Source organism: Acomys minous (genome assembly GCF_964271855.1).
Source record: "Acomys minous genome assembly, chromosome: 15".
Taxonomy (NCBI): Eukaryota; Metazoa; Chordata; class Mammalia; order Rodentia; family Muridae; genus Acomys; species Acomys minous.
Window position 1 is genome coordinate 71,588,942 of NC_140497.1, and position 21,826 is coordinate 71,610,767.

Below are 21,826 nucleotides of genomic sequence, written 5' to 3' on the forward strand. Positions count from 1 at the left end.
ATTTTACTCTCATGACTTACAGTCTCTTATTGATCAAAATGTCTTTATTAGGTAGACATGGGGACCATTTTAAAAAGTGGGCTTTTCTCCCGGAAGAGAAGTGCAGGGTCCAGGCAGAACCAGAGAAGCTGTCAAAGCCTGAGGTCCCCTTGCTGTGCTTCTTTCCCACCCAATTTGCACATTTTCCTGTTCTCATGGTTTCACTGGGTGACTTGAGTCAGAGTTAAGCTGGCACTGAGAAGGGCAGATAGTAAGGTCATTGAAAAGGCTGATAAATGGAGGCTGTGAAGGGTGTGATCCTGTGTTTCCATGTGCTGAGTTTGGGGTGATGCTGAGCTAGATAGACATCAGCCATGTCAAGAAAGAGTCCCTTGTGCAGAATGGATGGCCTTTACAGAGAGGTACGATGGTGACATCTTCCGCGTGTGCCTTAATATGCTCTGTGGGGCTAATGATATGAATGAAAATGGTCAGAATCTTACTACAGAATTAGGAGAGAAACATTTGTATTTCACGGCGGTGAAGGAAACAATGACAGCTCTAAGGTGCAGAAATGAAGTTGCCAGAGACTCAGAATAAATAATCAAGCCATTGTGAAACAGGTGCCAAGAGAAAATAAAATATATGTCTGGAAAATCAAGCTGGCTAAGGCCGAGGAAGCCTGATGTGCAAAATACCCACTGCATCTATCAACCACGAGCTAAGCGATGATGCTCACAGGATCATTCCATAGAGGTGAGGAGTGAGTGGGAAGTGAAGACATACAAACCACAGAATAGATTGCGGTTGCTCTTGGGGAGGGATGATGTGGGTATCACATTTGAGGCCTTTGGGGGGAAATGGTTTGGATTTTAATTTTAAGTGAGAGAGAAAGAGCCTGCCTAAAAGCTGCAGTGAATAATTCATTTGACCAGCAGTAGGAACAGAGGGGAGGGCTGGAAGCCCTGGGGGTGGGCTTTGGAAACCTGGTAAGGCAAAGTAGTTAAAGGGATGGGTAGGATGTTTAAGGTGGGCGCAGTGAGAGAGAGGGCTCCACCACAGGCCTGTCCCTGCAGCTTAGACATGCTCTAAAGTTTGCAGTGGGGGCCTAAGGGGTACATCTTGCATTGTGTTGCTTTATAAGATACACAAGCTGACTCATTATTGATCTGATTAGTACATAAGTGTTAAGAGATTTTACATTTGAAATGAAATTCCTGGGAGCTAGGCATTACTCACTGTCTTATCAAAACCGCCTCTTGGTATTATTCACTTTGGAGACTTTTACTGTTGAGTGGTATAGGGGTTGGTGGTGGGTAGCCCACCTTCCCTTCTTGCTCATCAGCTTTTACACCTCAACGGTCTCAGACTCAACAGATCGTCTCTCCCTGTTTTATTTCTCTCCACTGTTACTCTCCAAAGACCTGACTCCTCTTGGCTGTCTGCTGACTTGCCTTTTTTTTTTTTTAACCGCTGCCTAGCTTCCTGTTCCTCACACAGATTGATACATTCTCTCAGACGCTGATCTTCAATTTGTAAAGTTCTTAAAAGGCTTATTCCTGCCTGGCCCCTCAATTTATTCACAACTAAGAATTAAACACACACACACACACACACACACACACACACACACGGGGGAGAGTGTAATTCGATGATGTTACTCTCCAACTAAGCATTCTTGTACAGATGGCCTCTAGAGGTATGACTTAAATGCCACCGTGTGATCTTGCACAAGTCACTGGGCCTTGGTGCCATGTGGGTTAATAATTCCCTAGGGCTTCCTGGGGCTGTTAGTGCCATACACAGATACTCAGAGTTATGCTTGCTCCCTTGCCCTATCTCTGTTACTCTCTCTTAAAAAAAAAATACACACACACACACACACACACACACACACACACACTTGTTATTCGTTTTATATTTTAATTATAACCTCCTCCACTTTCTCCTCCCGGCCCCACCCTCTTCCCCCTCCCTCATTCTCCTCAGAAAAGGGGAGCCCCCCTTACAAACTCACCCCAGTGCATTAAGTTGCATCAGGACTAAGAGCATCCTCCTCCACTGAGGCCAGACAAGACAGCCCAGTTAGGGCAAAGTGATCCAAAAGAAGGCAACAGAATCCAGGTCAGATACAGCCCCTGCTCCACTTTCTAGAGGACCAACATGAACACCAAAGTACCCATCAATTAGTGTGTTGTGGGTCCAGGATCTAGTCCATGCCTGCTTTTTGGTTGATGCTTCAGTCTCTGTAAGCTCCTATGGGCCTAGGTTAGTTGCCTCTGTTGGTGTTCTTGAGGAAGTTTTGTCTCCTCTGAAGCCTTCTGTCCTTCCCTGGACTCTTCCACAAAACTAGCTCCACCTAATGTTTGGCCTTGAGTCTCAGCATCTCTTTCAATACACTATTGGGTTGAGCCTCTAACTCTGAACAGAACACCAACAGCTCAGGCACTAAGATCAACAATTAAGAAATGGGACATCATGAAATTGAAAAGCTTCTGTAAGGCAAAGGACTCTGTCAATAGGACAAAACGGCAGCCTACTGAATAGGAAAAAACCCTTCACCAACCCTACATCTGACAGAGGGCTAATTTCCAAAATATATAAAGAACTCAAGAAATTAAATACCAACAAATCACATAAACTAATTTTTAAAATAGAGTACGGGGTAAACAGGATTCTCAACAGAGGAAACAGTAATGGCTGAGAAATACTTCAAGAAATGACATCTTTAGTCATCAGGGAAATGCAAATCAAAATGACTCTGAGATACACCTTACACCCACCAGAATGGCTAAGATAAAAAACTCAAGTGACAGCACATGCTGGCGAGGATGCGGAGAAGGGGGAACACTCCTCCATTGAGGGTGGGAGTGTAAACTTGTATAACTACTTTGGAAATCAGTCTGGGGCTTTCTCAGAAAATTGGCAACAGTTCTACCTCAAGACCCAGCTACACCATGCCTGGGCATAAACCCAAAAAGTGTTCCACCATACCACAAGGATTTAGTTCAACTATGCTCGTAGCAGCTTTATTACTAACAGCCAGAAAGTGGAAACAACCTAGATGTCCCTCAACAGAAGAATGGATGGAGAAAATGTGGTACATTTACACAATGGAATTCTTCTCAGGTATTAGAAACAATAACATCATGCAATTTTCAAGCAAATGGATAGAACTGGAAATGATCATCCTGAGTGAGGTAACCCAGACCCAGTAAGACACACATGACAGGAGCCTAGCATAAGTGTTCTCTGAGAGGTTCTACCTTGTTACTCTCCTGTTTTTGTTTTCGTTGTTGTTGGTTTTTTGTTTTGTTTTGTTTTGTTTTGTTTTTTGAGACAGGGTTTCTCTATCTAACAGCCCTGGCTGTCCTGGAACTCTCTTTGTTGCACAGGCTGACCTCGAACTCATAGAGAGCCACCTGTGTGCTGGGATTAAAGTCATGTGCCACCAATCCACGCTCTGGTTGTTACTCTCTTAAAGAGCCTTTAACTCGTTCACTCCCTGTGTGAATCTCAGAATTAATACATCCCATTTTAAGCATGGCATTTCTTAGCTACACCAACTTAGCAGAAATTGTCTTAGCAGCACTGCCCAATTCTCCTTTTCTCTCTCCACAGGTGGTTATGAGGTTTCACACTTCCAGAATCGCAGAGAGGTTTTCGTTGGAGCTTAAAAGGCCATTGCAAGGACTAACAGGGTAGCAGCACCGGCTTCAGAGGTGGGGGATGGGTGGTTTGTTTTAGTTTCTAATCTAAGATGGAATTCTCAATTGACCAAAATTAACGAATGCTTAGTATGAACTACGACCTAGCCTACTTACACGTGGCTACCCACTTAGTTCTTAAAGTACCTACTAACTAAGATCATCGCTATGCCTTCTATTTTGCATGAGAAGCAAACAGAGGTTTAAATGATTGCCCAGGATTTTGAGCCAAGCCATCAATGATTCAAGAGGTGGTAATCAGAGCTGCTTCCCCTTCTTTGCAGTTCAGGGATTCTGAATTCACAAGCTACTCAGCCGCCCCTTATTAGCAGGCTGTGAGTAGCTCTGCCGACAACCAGCAGCTGGCAAGTGCCGCCTAGAAAAAGATGTCCTGAGCAAGAGCGAGAGTGCACAGCCCGCCGCGCCAGTCCCGTGGCATGGGGGCGGGAAGCGGCCGGCCAGTCGCTTCTCAGCCAAATTGGTAGATCAGAGGGGCAGAGACTCAGACAGAACCTGTTGCTCAGGCTCCGTTTGGCTTTTGCTTTCAACAAGGCTGAGAAGCTGCCCTTGGCCTTGAGCAGGTGAGGGCGAGGGGAGATTGCCTGGGCTCTCAGCGTGGGTGGGATACCCCTCCCTCACAGCTGGCCTGGGTAGCACACGGTCGCTTGGTTTCTGCGGTTTTACTCTTGAACTTTCCCTAGAGCCCTCTGGCTCCCTGCGCTCTCGCTCGGTGGGTACCTTTGCAGGAGCCTTGGTCGGCTCTGAGGTCGGACGTTGCCCTGGGGGCTTCCCTGCACTACTCCGCCTAGTGGGCGTCTGCACTCTTCATGCACAAAGAAGGGACCTGGCTGGGCTGGTGTTGCTTTCTTGCCATCAAAGTCCCCCAACCCCTCTCCAGGTGAACACTGCTAAACTTTGTTGAATCTCCTTAAGAAGGTAAGTGGATCTCCTTGGAGACGTTAGCGAAAGTTTCTTATACAGCCCGCTTGCTTCACCCAGCGTTGTGTTTACCCTTAGCAATGGTTTTTGTGGACCAGGCTTGGTCTCCTGTGTCAGGGTTTGCCAGGGAGACTAAAATGTGGACAGGACCACACCCAGCCCTCAGTGAAGACGCTGGAAGATGGGATTTCTTTTGTCAGACCAGCAAAGTAGTTGCCAGTGTAGCCCTGGGACATTGCGGGGGTCTGATGGTGAGGAAGAGGAAAATTCTTTCCTGTAGCTAGAACTACAAATCAAGAAACATAAATAGATTTGCTTCCCCTTTTTCTCTGGCCAGGTTGGCGATATATTCAACATTTATTTTAAACATTACGAAATACAACACGGACAACGAAAGGATTTCTTTGTAATCAAAGCATTCTAATACCGTTGAGCCAAACATCTATTTTCCCTGTCCGTCACATATCAGATTCAAGTGAGGAGAAAAAAATAAGGAGGAAGTCAATGTGTTATAAGCTGTGAAGGATATATTTTTGTTTTTGGCTGGAATCCCAATCCGAAATAGCTTGGGTCAAATTAATGACATTATGAGTTACAGCTGATCTCACAACATCTCAACAGAATGCTCGAAGACCGTGTGGATCAGCAGCAAGTGTCAGGGCTCCCTCCTAAGAGCTGCTGCAGATGGCCTGGTTCAGTTAAACACTGGCACGACTGCTCACTCCATTAAAATACTATTAAAACATTATTACCGATAACAGATGAGTTGCTCGAATACCATTACCCCCCGTGTATTGTCATTTTCCTTCAAATCCCTATCATTTAGTTCTCTGTTTCTACCATATCCCTCCCCGTTTTATGGCAATAGGCAGCTTCAGGAATATTTGAAGGTCCTTTGTGCTTTTCTTTCATCTATTTCCTCTAGGATTTTCTGCACTTTGCAAATGTGCTGTGAAGAATTTACAAGTGTGTATAATAGACGTTTATTTTTTAAATGAATTTTTGGCTTGTTACACTCTGTAGCAGTCCTATCTTCCACAGATGTCAAAGCTGTAGAGTAGACAGGTACAAATTCACCAGATCCAAGTTCACTAGAAGGCGGTAAATGGTTTGTGCCTGGATGAGTTGCTGCTTTTGCTGCAGTTGTTATTGCACTTGGGTCCTGGGATGGGGGAGGGGGCGGGGAAGCTTGCAAATGTCTCTGTAGTGTGTGAAGAATTCCCATCTGTGTCTCAGACAAAGACTAAGAACTTGAGTCCTTAAAGCTTCCTAAACCAGCAAATACTCATTTTATAGCACAGTCCTTTAGCGAGAGGTGGAACTGATTTTGGATGACCACTGTGGAGCACTTTTGAAAACATCAACTAGGAACTCCTATTCTTCACTCTTGTATATAGTATGTTGGGAATCTTGACCAATTGCCTGCTGGAGAATCCATATTAGTATTAATTGGATAATAATGGCTGATTTTTTTTTCTTTTCTGCTTGACTTTGCTACTTAAATTCTAGCATTGTGGAGTAAAAACTGGCTCTTGAGGGAATTGTCTTTTTCAGCTGCCCTGAAACGGAATATTAAAGGTCCAAGAAATCCGTCACTATTAAACTAAAGAGCAACTAGGAATACTGTGCTTGCCATGGGTTGCAGTGGTCGCCACAGCAGATAGGTTTACACACACACACACACACACACACACACAGAGAGAGAGAGAGAGAGAGAGAGAGAGAGAGAGAGAGAGAGAGAGAAGAAAAGTAAAAATAAATCTAAAGCTGTGAGAAAAAAAAACTCCACCTTGCTAGCCCAATGGAGTCAGAGCTTAAGCTTTTGCTATGACTGTGACACTGGGGTAATGTCTGTCTTTACCTATATGTACAGAGGCCTCTGGCTGTACATCTAATAACTTAGCAGTGTCTAAAGTAGCAGCAGTGCCTAGAAAATTTTATAACTGTACTTCTTTGTCAGTCTGTGAATAAGCTTAGAATAAAATTAGCCCAAACTTTTGAATGGTTTATTATTTTATTTGGGTTGAGTTTTTTTCTTTTAGAAGTTCATGAATTTGACAAAGATTAACTCTACTATGCAGTTAAAGTTGATTACTTCAGCATTCAAGGACCAAATCGATAGAAAAAAAAAAAAAAACAACCATGTCTGTTGGTGGCTTATGGCATGAATCACAGAGACCTAACTCTTCACTAATCGGACATGGCTAAGGGGACATGTGGTTCATCTTATATGTCACTTTGATTGTGTTAAGTCTGAGGACACCTTATAGTCTGGTCCTACAGTTGTGGAGTTATGTGCATTTAACATGTAAACAAAGAAGATGGTTTTGTTTTCATTAGCGTTATGCGTTAGTGAAACAGACTTGTGTCTGTGGGATGTGTGTGTCCATGTTCTTGGCATCCTGATGACTGAAAGTTGCTATAAACATCTGGAACCCTGGGGTGACTTAGGTTTTTCCACTGGTATAATTTGAGTAGGATGCAATTCCCAGATAAAAGTTGGGGAAATATTTTAGCAGTGTGTAGTATTGCTGTTTTCCTAGTTACAAAACGCTAAAGGCCTATGCAATTGTTCCCCACCCCCCCCCCCGCCACCGTTGTATCACTTGTACCCAGCATATAAATAAGTAAAACTTCAGGAAATTTTAAACATTTACTGTTACAAAGTTAGTTCATTTGTTTAAAACTTTTAAAAAATTATATTACCTCTTCTATAACATTATGCTTTGCAAGGGATGTTGAGAGTATTGCACAATAAACACACCGACTCATTTTCATGAGCCAGCAGAAGAGGTCTCTCCATCACTGACAGGATTAAAGGTCGACCTGATGGAGAAATGTTATCATTTTTCAACTAAAATTGAATCAGGTTTTCTGTAAAGACAGTCTTCTGTTCTTACAAATAATGACTAAAATGTGGTCAACACTCCCTCATAAGTAGAACAAAATGCATTTTTAATTTTAAGAAAGGAGCCAAGGTATTCATCTTAATGTCATAACTGATTTAAGGTGTTTCCTTAAATCATGAGCTAGCCATGATGGGAAATTACAAACTTAATTTAAAAAATTTGAATAAAGTAATAGATCTTAGCCTGAATTATCCTTCCTTCCTTTGTTCACAAACTAGGAAAGGCAGGGAAGAATATCCAGATCTGAGAGGCAGCAGCTATTAGACAGCTCCAGAAGTTATTACAATAATGCTTTTCATGCCCTTCCTCCAGGCAGGATTCTATGAACTGGACATAGTCTAATGAGCTTTTTGATGCCTTATTGATAAGGCACATTTATTTGGATGAAACAAATACTGTATTAATATAAATATGGATAGCAGGGGACAGCCCTGACTATGGGCTTGGACCACTAGCAAGCGGGTTTAGCAAGGCCGATTCGGTGTCGAGACAAGAGACAAATTAATGTACATCAAAGACTGAATGGAGACTGAGGAAGTAAAGCCATTCATTATTAGAATGATGGGTGAGTACCAGAAAAGGAGGTGAGCTTGAGGGTGATTTACCAGATGATTTGGCGTAAACTCTACGTAATACAGGTAAGCCATAGGAAAGTGAGGCTCCATCCACGAGTTACCCTTCAAGGTTGGCCTGCCACCCCTCACTTTGCGCTGTGTTTAGTGCATCTGTGATACGATATTAGAAGATAATGGAAGAATTGGTCTATGTAAAGACAGTATGTAATATCCTAATAGTTACTGTTGACTCCCATAATGATTTCCAAAAAGTGGTAAAAGATTGTTCTTTGATTTGGGAAATAAATTATTCGAAATTATTCTGTTACTCAAAATTAGACAGTGCACTCTACTTTAACTGATAACAACTCAGGCATGCAGGCTAAAATACATGTTAAAATATCTTTTGTGGCCCATGTAGTGGCTCATGACTGCAATCCAGAATTCAGGAGTCTAAGACGGAGGAATTTCCATGATGAGTTAGAGACCAACCTGGACCACATAAGAGAGCTGTGTCTCAGAAAATACTTAGGTTTATGCTCACACATTTCCATTTTCTACCACTATATTTGTGCTGATGATGATTTAACTTGTTTTCTTGAGTTCTCTGCCATGCCAGACATCCTCCAGTGTAACAGGGCATGTTAGGCTCCTCTGTGCTTATTGGTGTTTGTTTGGTGGCATAAACTCATCAGAAGAAAATGTCCCTATGCAACTATGATGGAAACACTTGGTGCTTCCCCTGTGCACTTCTTCAGGGCTGTGGGTTGATCAGTGAACTAACAAGTCAACTCTAATGAAAGGTATAGTTAGATGTAAGAAGACACATGAAACCACTCTGATATAGACCAAAAGTCTCTTGCTTCCTTCCTTTCAGATGACCTGAAAAGGAAGGGAACACAGAGTTTCTACCTCATTCCTGAGCGGAGTCCCAGCTTAAAGAAGTCTTGTAAACTCTTTACAAAGAGGATAAGCTACAAGCATCCATTAAAGAATATTCAGTTTCCTATCTTCAATACTGAAATTAGAGTTGTTACAAATTTTGACAGTCAATGGCCTTAAAACTCATCACTCCACAGACACGAACCCCATCAAATCCACACGGGGGGTCTTGTTTTTTATTTAACAGCAAACTTCCCATGGGGCCTTAGTTTTCATTGAATGTACTTGCCTATTTTGTTGCATCCACTCTTTAGACATTTTAGCTAGTAGGGAGATAGTATTAACTGTAATATGTTCTTATGTCTTTTTTAATTCAGAGGGAAGGAAAATTAGGTTCAATTTTCAGTTCTCATGTAGAGATTTTAAAGACTACGCTGTGCATATATGCATGGGCTGAGATCATGGAATCATTTCCTGTTTTTATGTGGGTGTGTATATGTCTCTGTGTGTGCAGGTGCCCACAGAGGCCAGAAGAGGGTGTCATGTCCCCCGGAACTGGAATTGAGGTGGTTTTAGGAAACCCTTGTTCTGATAATGGGAGCCAAACTAGTGTCTCCTGGGAGACTGGAAAGCATTTGGAACCGCTGAGCTTTTCTCCAGCCCCAGCCCTGTCATTTTTATATTTTATATCGATAAGTGTGTGCACATAACTTTCTTTATATAACAACAAAATACAATCACTGCCATCCTTAGAAGATTTCCTCAGAATAGATTCTTTTAATACCCAATTCACTTGTTTTATTGTATCCCTCTAGTAATTCTTCAACCATATTACAGCTCATAGCCCAGCCTTTACAATAACTAATGCTAAATCGGTACATATGGGTGCAGAAACTCAGCCCATGTTTAAGAGCTAATACAAAAATTATTTCCAAGTGTTATCAGAGACCTGTATGTAAAACTTCAAACAGCAAAATGTCTAGAGGAAAATAAGGTGAAAAATCCTCATAACCTTAGCTAAGATGTTGACCCTGAAGACCCAGTTTTTCCTAGCATGCCATCAGATGCATCCCACAGGCCTCTCAGCTCTCCCTTTCTGTAGCCCCTGCAAGTAAGGTAAATATGCCGGCTTTTCCTGATGACATCCATCAACTCAAAATTGTTCTCTGAAACAAGGCTTCAGGATGACTGTTTCTTTCCTGTTTCTCACCCCCACTTCCCTGTAGGACTTTACTTCCTCAGAAGTTCCTGCCAAGGTGTAAAACAGGCTCAGCCAAAGTATGTACAGCCTTCTATATGCCTCTTTGTATTTTTTCATAGTTCTTAGATCTCAACTGTCCCAACTGGTGGCTGCCTATAGTGTCTTTCTGCACTATAGAACTACTGCAAATCTCTGATTTTTCATCTGACCCTTAACAGAAAAGATGTGGGCCTCTAGTGTAAAATGTAACCCCAGTACTCCATTGGTCTCTTCCCATCATGTCTGAACCCTTGCTGACATACGGGCATGAGGCTAGTAATTGATTTATCAAGTTGTACTTCACATCACAGTATACAATACGGTAAGGTTCTAGAAAGATTAATGCCATGAATAAGGTGAGGATTTAACTCAGTTAGTTGAGTCCTTGCCTAGTGTACATGTGGGTATGGTCTCCAGCACCACATAAAACAGGGCATGGAGGCATATACCTCTAATCCCACCTCAGGGAGGGGTGGGTAGAGTCAAGAGGGTCAAAGGTTCAAGGTCACCCCCTCTTTTATATAGCTCATTTACAGCCAACCTTGTAGAACAGAAAAAGACTGTAGTAAATAATTGGAAAACAGCAGGTATATTGAACCCAACAACAGTCCTACTGTGTAGGTATGGATGGGCTTTGAGAAGGCCAACCTAGGTCAGTTTGTTTAGTCTTGCAAGTGACTCAGAGTTGAAGACAAGAGCTTGGCTGCTATTGACAGTGGCAGCAAAGCAAAGGACTCCTGTGCGTGGAAAGTGACTGTACTCCCACCACGAGGTCAGAAAAGATGCACCAGGAAATCAGTACCCAACCTGACTTAGAGCCATCAGCATCACATGATAAGTGAAATAATTACTACACAAGTGGTAGAAGTACAGAGTGGGCTCCTGAGCTTCTCCTTCATTCATCCCAGTCAGGCTTTCTCCCTAACCGCTCTTACTGTTCATTATTCATCTCGATACTATAGCAAAACACCAGACGAATGTAATTAAAAGGAGGACAGGTTTATTTTAGCTCACAGTTTGAGGGGGCATGGCCCATCCTGGCAGCAGGTGCATAAGACACATTTTGTCTGTGTCACGTACCAAAGAGCAATGGATGAGTGAGGGCACTCAGCTTGCAGTTTTCCTTTTTTCTTTAGTCCAGGATCTCAGCTGTTATCCAATGTCATTCACACCAAGGGTGAGTTTTCCCTTCTCAGTCTGTAAACAGCTTCACAGACATACTCTAGGGGGTTCTAATAAAGTCAGGGCGAGAATTCACACTGACCAGCTCATGGGGAGAGATGACCTGGGCTAGTGTACCTACCTAGATCCAGTGACTGCTCTTTCTCAGTTTCTTAGCAGCATTCAAGTATTTGACGTAATTGACTAGTGCTTGGAACGTCTTACTGGTTTCAGTAACACTAGCTTTGCTTTTGCTTTTGCTATGTCACTAACTTTTTTTCAATATCCTTTGTTAGTTCTCCATCTTCCAGCTACCTTTAAAAGTCAGGGGATCCTGAGATGGAGTCTTCTATATACGTTGATCTCATATGTATAGAATCTGTTTCTACAGCTTAAAATGCCACCAGCAAGCTAACATGTCCTAAACTGTTCTCATCAACCGTTGTCTTTTCTCCCTGGCCCAGTTTATAAACCCAAGTACTTGATAGCTCTATTCAGCCTTCTAAAGGTAAATATTTATGTATGATATACATGTATACATATTCACATAAAGCACAACAGAATTTCTAATTTAAGTAAATATGACTATATCCCATTTAGTATTCATGCCCCAGATTGAGTTTGTTTTCTTACTTTCTAATTAAAAAACATGCCCCGCCCCCAAAGCATTAGCAAGTGAAGTTCACGCTGTCACTACTTTAGGTCCCTTGAGTATTCTTTTCTCTCCATTCACAGCACTATCACTGAATCTAAGTTATGACCATCTTCCCTGTGAGCTGCTAGAAACACCACAGAGGGAGTTTTCCACTTCTACTCTTGCCCTCCATCTTTGCTCAATTTAATCTAAATGAAACAACCCGGGAAATATTATTAAAGTGTAGAGCAGAAAATAATCCTTATTTCCAATATTTTCCATTAGACTAAAATGTACTCTTTTTAATATGGCAAAGAAGTTAACCTGATTTGTCTTTGACTTCAGTGCCAATAAGATCAGGAAACTGTGTTATGGATAGGAAAAGAAGAGGCTTCAGGGTGGCTGAGGTCAAAGGTCAGTGTTTGAAGACGTGAAGGATGATGAGACTAAAAGGCAGAAAGGAGCAAACTGAAACATCCCAGGAACTAGAAGCTTGGATCTTCATCAAAGACTTTGATCAGTAAGATGACTAGATCAAAGGCTACGTAAGTATTTTAAAGGGCAGTGGGCTGTAAGTCCATTTGGCTTTGCCTCAAATAACGGTATTTGAAACATAGGTGCAGCTCATTTCATCAGCGGATGTTTCAGGTGAAATGCTCATCTTGTGAAGTCTTGTGCTTTCATCACCATTACTGTGGACAGTATCAAAGTGCAATGGCAGCCACCATATCACAGGCAGGTAAATGAGTTCTTCTTCTTTTCAGTGTCCTCCTGGGAGGTGCAGATCTCTCAACTTGAGATTCAGGACACTTAGCTGCATTAAATGGGCATCTGGGGGCATCAGGCAGATGTCCCTATCTCACGTTATTATCTTGAGATATTTACTCAGAAGTCTTCCTTGCCCATCTTGCTTTTATTGGATTTTATTCCTTCACGTGGTCACTATGCTTATTGCCTTTTTCTTCATAGAACTTCCTCTAAGATGCACTGTTTGCGCCAGACTCCTTGCTTTAGTTTCTCTCGTAGATGAAATTTAAAAGTGATTTTTTTTTTTTCGAGACAGGGATTCTCTGTATAGCCTTGGCTGTCCTGGACTCACTCTGTAGACAGGGCTGGTCTCGAACTCACATTGATCTGCCTGCCTCTGCTTCCCGAGTGCTGGGATTAAAGGCGTGCACCACCACTGCCCAGGTAAAAGTGATAATTACTTATTCCTTTATTCAAAATTATTAAGAGTACTGTGTAATGTGCTAAAATAGAATCATTAACACATTTCAAGATGAAAATAAGAGGCTATGGGTTTGAACATACAAATACACACACTTAAAACAGAGATATTTCATAATAAAAAAAAAGAGGGATTAAAATCCCAGGAAGACAATTAGAAATCTGTGCGATTAAAAAAAATTATATTAACATTTATAGATACTTTGCCACATTCTACAGCCGTGGCATTTATTTACTTATTTATTATACTTATTTATTATAAATAATAAGAGGTGACTGAAGAGGAAACTGAAGAGTTTACAACATTATTTGATTGTATACTTTATGTCATTTTCAAATTCATCACAGCACAAAAACATTTTTTTTTTAGAGTCAATCTTGGGTAACTGCTGGAGAAAGCGATGACTTGATGGTCAACTTGCTTTGTTTGTGTTGGCATCATTGTTGATTGAAGAGGAGAATTACTTATATCTCATTTACGTAATTAGGTTACTGAGGGAGAGAAATATCAGGTACAGACACAAGGAAATGTCTAATTTCAAAGGCTTCTAAACTCTTACGTTGACTACCATGCCACCTACTCCGAAATGGTCTTTCGGTAATTCCAATAGTACAGGTCAATTACACACACACTTGCTTTCACAATAATGCAAAATCTAAAAGAAACAATGGAATAGAAATTTGGATATTTTTTTCATCTTATAGACTGAAAGACACAGGGTCTATAACCTACTTTGCATGACACATATCCAAAAGATGCTCTGTTGCACCTGTGGTTACTGCTGCCCACTGACAAGGTCATTGAGGGCAGTTTGTTGTTGTTGTTTTGTTATTAAATTATGAATACGAAAATGCTCTGTGCTAAGCACACAGTTAATATCAATAAGTGTATTTCCCTTGATGACCTCTGTTCTTGTTTGATGGCCCACCGAGCAATCTTTGGCTCCTATCAGAAAGTAAAAATAATTAAAAATAACCTAAGAAGTAGTTCAGGCAGGAGACAAAGATTTTACGCTTTTAGCTTTGTGTTTGGTACATGTTTTCATCTTTTTGAAGTCCTTCATTTCCTAAGTAGGTCATAGTCTGATCATCTAGAACATATGTACTCTCCATGGATACTGTGTTTCTAGAGGCAGAGAGGCCATGTCACTTACCCTGTTTTGCCACCTACACTAATGATTAATCTGATGTAAATTAAAGGCTTCTGGAAATCCAGATTTTAGAAATCTAGCTTATGTGTTTCTTCTGGTTTTCTTACTGATTGTGAGAGAGTAATCATGTGTTTATCCCAAATATTTTCAACTGGTTAATATGGGGGTTTGCAATTTTGTCTTACATTTATTATTTCCGTTTATCACTTTAATTTTTAAAAGTTACACTACTCATGTTTTAGGTTATTCTCAAATTGATCTGCTTATAAAAGAATGTTTCAGAAGAACATCAGCAGTTTACTGTCAGTAGGGAATAAATAAAATTTTGCTGCCAATATAGAGTGAGTTTACTACAAACATTGTAAGATACCATAGACTTTGAGAGTTAGATAGCATGTCAGAAGACAAAAATATGCATTATAAATGGCTTAGTTATTTATAAAATTTGATATGCATATTTAAAGATAATAAAGTTATGGAATTTATAAGTCTATTATTTTTCTAAAATAAAATTAAAAAATAAAAATATTTTTATAAATTAATATTAGAGGAGTATTTATCTCCATCAGAAATATAACAGTGCTACCAGGTCTCCCCCTCCAGGGGACATGGTCAAAGGTGAGGCACCAGAGGATGTGAGAAAGTAATATCCCACTCTCCACTCTACTGTGGAGAATTTTCTGTCCATTGGCTAGATCTGGGTAAGGGTTTAAGGTTTACCGCCTGTATTGTCCTTGGTGGCACTCAGAGGAAGGACAGCAGGTTACCAAGAAGAGACTTGATACCCTATGAGTATATACAGGGGAGGTAATCCCCCTCAGGCACAGTCATAGGGGAGGGGAATAAGGGGAAAATGGGAAGGAGGAAAGAATGGGAGGATACAAGGGATGGGATAACCATTGAGATGTAACAAGAATAAATTAATAAAGGAAAAAAAGAAAAAAAAAGAAATATAACAGTGATTGAAAGGGGGGACTTCTATGATAAAATTATTCCACTGATGTTTGTTGCTATGTAGGTACGAAGATTATATTCCATACATCAGCTTATAGCAACCCTTGAACATCTATCCCCCCAAAAAATATCCATGTTGTGGTCTGACACAATAAAAGTGCCTAAGAGTGTGGTTAACACTCAATGGAAGTTGTAGGAATTGTTTTCCAAAAGCCTGGTTGTTTGACATTATTGCTAACTTGCTGGAAGGAGCATTCAAAAAGAAACCATCCAGAAGGAAATGTCCAGAATTTTTGGTGCTCTTTCTGAAAGAACACGTGTGAGCGCACACACACACACACACACACACACACACACACACAACCTTCTGTGCCTCCCGTACAGACATGGATATAAAAAAGGTAGGTCAGAATAATTTGCCAGTTGTTTGAGTTGCTCAGGACTGTGAACGTGGTAGACCATCTACTGTGTAGCTCGTATCTTTTTGAGTGATGGGTAGTGACCTTGTGAAGGATCTAGAGTCCTTGAGAGAAGCGGGCTACCCTTTTCTGAATAGTAAGCTGAGAATTCCCCAGACAAGGCTGAGAGGTCCCATGTATAATTCACAGCGGTGAGAACTGGTGGAAGAAGAGAAGAGTGAGGCTGATTTCTGGCAAAACTCATTTATGTTACACTCAAAACTTGCCAAATAATTAAGGTATTGAACAAATTCAAATCTCTGATATGTATAAAAACAAGATTTGACTAATTCTCCCCCAATTCCTAGATTGGCAAGATTTACTAAAATTATATATTTCCAAAGAAATGAGACTTGCTTGATACTGCCTTGACTTCTTTTTTTTAACTTTATTTTTATTAATTTTTTCTTGTTACATCTCAATGGTTATCCCATCCCTTGTATCCTCCCGTTCTTCCCTCCCTCCCACTTTCCCCTTATTCCCCTCCCCTATGACTGTTCCTGTGGGGGATTACCTCCCTCTGTATATGCTCATAGGGTATCAAGTCTCTTCTTGGTAACCTGCTGTTCTTATATCATATGAAAAGTAGGTGCTCCAGAAGAATTTTAATTGTATATAAAAACTACTTATCAAATCAAATACAACTAAATAACTAAACATTAATTCATTATATCCTAAATAACAATATATTGAACACTTTCGTGATAGATGTATATTATAAGTGAGGCATATAGTATTGCTGTAGAATAAAAAAGCTGAGCATAACTCTATGTCAACACTTGAACCGCCAACTGCTATTTCTACAGCTGTATACATGCATTTCCTTAGCATCATGGTGGGGTCAGATGGATCCTTATGACAGTTCCCTGCTTTTTACCTTGTGTCAGTGTTTTATACCCCCTCCCTTCCTTTACTCTCACGCTTGCCTGTAACTTATCCCCAATTCTCTTATGACTGCCTCAACAAATTCCCTTCCAAAGATTATAATGTAGTAGAGACCAACTCGTAATGTGACTGAAATAGTTAGAATAGTAAGATTAATAAGTTGTTTCTGACTGATGGTGGATGGCAGATTTTTGTAATAAAATCTTTAGGCTTTCAGCTTTATTCCTTTTCTTTCTGCTTCTAGGGTTTTGAATTGAATTTGATCTCTGAATTTTTACATTTAAATAGCAATTTCATTCCTGGAGATACAATCTCATTTATGTTAGGACAATGAAACATTTACCTGGAGAAGAACAAAGCACCCCTGATACATATCTAAGGGACACTTAGCTCCCAAGGCTTGTGTAAAATGTACACTTCTCTCCAATACACACGTGGGAATGGTACCGTCAAATTGCTCATGTCTGTTTATTAAGGTCTCTCACTAATCCCCCCAATATAACCTTAGGGTTAGCTCCAATCAACTGATGCTCCCACAGTCAGTTCTCACTATTCAGATAGAGCTGACAAATTCTTTTTTACATATATTTGTGCGTGTGTATATGTGTGTGTGTTTGGGAGAGAGAGAGAGAGACAGAGAGACAGAGAGAGAGACAGACAGACAGAGACTGACAGAGACAGAGATTTCTTGATTTAAAAGCATGTGACTTATTAGATGCCACTATGCCAAACAACAGTGCTAGTATAAAGTAGAAGCTTAATAATTTTGTATCAAATAGCTGAGTATTTCCCTTACAGTGAGGGAAATTATCTGATATTGTTCCAAATCTATGAGACTAAGTAAATAGCTATGACATATTTTAAACGATGAGCAGCACAAAAGTGAATATGATATGAGCTCTTACTATAAAAAAAAAAGCTACAGTCTATGCCTTTGCTTTCCATTGTTGTGACAAATACCTGCGGCAGACAACCTAAAAGAGGAAAATTGTATTGGCTCACAGTATGTACTCACCTGGTTCTTTTGCTGTGGACCAGCGACAAGAGAGAAAACGGTGGAGCAAAGTTACTCTCTTTGTGATGGTTAAGTAGCAAAGACAGAAAAAGGAAGGGGCCAGAGTTTACAGTATCCTCACTAAAGGCACATCCTTGTGATGTCACTTCCTCCCACTAGCCCCGTCTCCTAAGGTTTCAGCACTCCCCAGTGGTGCCACAGGCCTTTAGAATACAGACTTTCACATATGGATGTTTACAATCTAACCCATGACAATGTGTAAAAAGAGATGAGCTGGTAAACTAACAACTGCTGGTCTGCCCTGGGGGGATAGGCCAGTCTGTATAAGAAGCACTGGCTTAACGTTACATGCTTTCCCTTGCTGTGGGTCTGGCAACTTCATTTATTCTCACAAAATGACACAGGAGTCTGAGCTTAGTCTGCATGTGTCTCAGCTACTCAGAGTCTCTGTTTTCAAAGAGGGATGTCAAGGAGGGTGTGAGTGAGAGTGTGAGATGTGAGAGAGTGAGGCCACAGTTTGAAAGAAACACAGACTCTTGCGGCCACCTTCTTTCTGCCAATATCCTACTTCTCTCTCTAGATGCACAAGTTTATAAATTCATTCATCCTCCCTACCTGGAAGAAAACAAAAAGGACCTACGTGTGTAGGTAATTCAAAATATTTTGTTTGTGCTGCCCCTCAAGTTATTTTTTCATTATACCTAAAAATATTGACTCAGTCAGTAAATTTCAGTATAAAAGACTCTTTTCAAATAAGATAACATGTTGTACCAAGCAGACAGGTCACAGTACTGCTAGAATCTTATGGTTTCATCTCTCTATCAAGCTCTGAAGAGTCTATAATGTCTGTTGACTTGGAACAACCTAGTCATAATAGTGTTCAGAAGAAAACTCGTGCAGACTCTGGCAGTCCAGCCAGGCTTACGTGACCTTTTTCTCTGCCTACTATTATTGATAGGCTAGTTAGTAAAAGAACCAAAGCTAACATAACTTTTTGAATGTGCATGAAAGATAATTTTTAAAAGTTCTCTGAGCCCAGTGCTGGTGATGCCACTGGACACAGCCAAAACTAAAAGGCAAAACTGAGGTAGACTTTGAAATTCTCATGTTAGAAAACTACTTTTGAATAAAAGAATAAGGTGATTTGTTTAAGGGTTCTTATCATCCGAAAGCACCATGGTAGAAGGGCTAAGGGACTATCTTTGCATTTTCCATGATTTAATTTTATACTGAGAGAAATAGCTCTATGTTCTCATTGTGATACTGTCTGGTTGCTGAAATGCAATTGACTTGAAAAGCAGTTTGAATTCATTTTCACTAGAGAGGGAACAGGGCTATGCTATTTATACTTACATACTAAAAAAGAAAATTTCATTCAACTTCAAATACTCCATTGTGAAAATATGTTTTTGGTTTTCCCCTCATTCCATTCTTTCTTCATTTTGAGACGAAGCCTCAGTATGAAACCTAGGCTACACTGAACTTACAAAACCTTTGCTCCAGCCTTTTGACTGGTAAGATTGCAGGCTTGTTCCATCCCAACCAGCCCCAACATATTTAGATATTTTGCATAAGTCACCTATTTTTATATGGACATGATTTCTTAAACAGTATATACTTAAACCCATATCTCCATGGTCCCAAGATAAAATTAAAATTGGATACAAAGTATGCATTAAAAACCTGCCAAAAATAGGTGTTTCGAGGGCATGGTGGTTTGATAGGAACGGCACAGCTTCCCAAAACGCTATACGATTTGTAGAGGAATGTTAATTCAGAACATGATTGTTCTGGCAAAAGAGCACATCCAAAGATCTAGGTCTGTGTGATCCAGCTGGAGTACAAACACACCTTTAATCCAGGAGAGAGAGGCAAACAGATCTGAGTTCAAGGCCAGCCTGGTATAGAGCAAGTATCAGGTAAAGCAAAGCTTAGGTCCAAGCATGATGATACATGCCTTTAATCCCAAATGAAGGTAAAGTTAGTTTGTAGAAGGAAGCACCCATGTTTGAAAGTGATGTCTAATTGGGTGTCAGAAAAGGTGACAGAGAAGATTTGACAACATAGGATACACTCAACTCTCATAAGAAGAGAGAGGAAAGGGAAGCTACGTAAGAGGCAGTTTTACACAGAGAGAGGAAGTTTTACCAGGGCAGTAATAGAGAGACGGGCTGCAGAGAGAGAGAACTCAGGTGAAGACGGAATGAGCCAGAAAATGAGAAGAAGCCAGAGATTAGAGCAGATTACTGAGTTAGTTTGATGCCAAGCAGAACAATTCTGGGCTAAGAGAGAAGCCAGATTAAATAAGTTAGCTGGGAATAGAGTTCGAGCCAGAACAGCTGAGTTGAACCAGCCAGCCCAGAGCTCAGAAAGAACAAGTAAGGGTGAACTTACTAAGCAGTAAGTCTCAGAGGCTGAAACATTCAAGGCCTAGCTTATCAGAGGGAGGCAATATGCCTCCCAGACAGCAACTGAGCCAGAAAGAATAAAATTACTTTTATAATGATTGTGTACTTAAGGCTTTGTAAATGTGATCTCTGCTTCTGAAAATCTCAGATATATCAGGAATTGAAATCTTTGTTTCATTTTACAATGTTTCCACTCCTTCCAGCTTAAGTTGGGTACAAATGTATTCTTCTTAGCCATGTGAGTCTTAATAGAAAAAACTGAGCAGTATAAATTGAAGGAGATAAAGTGTGGCGTTCAACCAGGTCCAGTCTATGGATGAAGAGCTTGTAAAGCAGGGACTTCAGGGTAGCAGTGAAAGGTCTTCGAATAATCTTCATGAGTGGGAAATAAAAAAACCAAGTATTGTAGCAAACCAGTGGGAACTTAATATACAGGAGCTATGCATGAGGAAGCTGATAGGCTGAAGCCACTTCAGATTTCCGCATAAGTGATTACTTAGGCAACCGCAACATTCCATGAGACAGTTCTGCGCTGTGATCCACAAAAAGTGTTTAGGATCTCTCCCTGTTTTCTTTTCCTTCCTTCCTTCCTTCCTTCCTTTTTTCTTTTTTTCCTTGTTTTTTGTTTGTTTGTTTTTGGAGGCAGAGTTTCTCTATGTAGCCTTGGCTATCCTAGAATCACTCTGTAGACCAGGCTGGCCTCCAACTCACAGGGATCCACCTGCCTCTGCCTCCCTGAGTGCTGGGATTAAAGACGTGCGCCACCACGCCCAACTCTCTCCCTCTTTTCTATTTCTTAAAGATCAGAGGACTCATTTTTCAGACCTTCCAATGGTTATTTTTAAAATCTCAAGATTATAGTCAAAGAAAGAAAAATCCACGATGGCTATAGGATGAACTAGGGAAATAAAAAGGATACTAATGCTACAGTGCCATGCAATTTCTAAACTATGGCAACCAATAATATTATCTAGTATGGTATCTATGTTGGCGACTTTCTATGAGGAAAATGCACCTTACAAATAAATCTGATTAAAACCATTCAAGAGACACAGTTCCTTTTGAATAAGAAATTAAAGCAGACAGCGCTTTTGTAAGTACCACATGTTGATGTCATCATATACCTTCTAAGGAAAGCATCACATCACGGTGTTCTGAAATTATTCTCAAATAGTTAACACTTAACCCAAAAAGAGATAATGTTTGGGGGACTAGCATTCTTGATGGGATGCTTAATGAACATTAGGTTGTTGTTCCTTGGGAAAATAAAGTGGTTTAAGAACTCTAAATACTGTAGAAATAATGATGAAACTTGGGAATGACAAATGCCATAAGAAGATCAATGGTAAAATTCACATTTCTTGCCTAGCTCAGCTGCTAGTGACATTAAGCGTATCTGATTCTTTCACTTCTGCAGAAACTTGGAGTCTTTCACAGTAACCCATGTCTGCCTGTGTTAGTGCTGTGGCAACATATGTGACCAAAGCGACTCGAGCACGAGCAGTGTGTTCTGGCTCACAGTTCAAGGCTTCAGTCCCTCACAGCACAGGAGTCATCAAGCAGGAACTTGAGAACAGCGGGTCATATTGCTGCATCAGAAGGGACAAATGCCTGAGGTCACCTGTCGTCACTTTTAATCCAGCTTGGCACTCTGGCCTAGGTCGTGGTGTTGCCTATATCATAGGCTTTCCCACCTCAGTTAGTCCACTGTAGAAACTTGCTA

At 40.6% G+C, this 21,826-nt stretch overlaps 1 protein-coding gene across 1 annotated transcript in view; it reads left to right on the forward strand.

The window, feature by feature from the left end:
- The first annotated feature begins 4,433 nt into the window (after nucleotides 1-4,433).
- Nucleotides 4,434-21,826, forward strand: part of NPFFR2 (neuropeptide FF receptor 2) — a 36,853-nt gene continuing 19,460 nt past the window's right edge. Inside the window, exon 1 of the mRNA XM_084758196.1 lies at nucleotides 4,434-4,622. The gene's annotated coding sequence lies outside the window, so the exon portion shown is untranslated. The remainder of the gene's footprint in view (nucleotides 4,623-21,826) is intronic.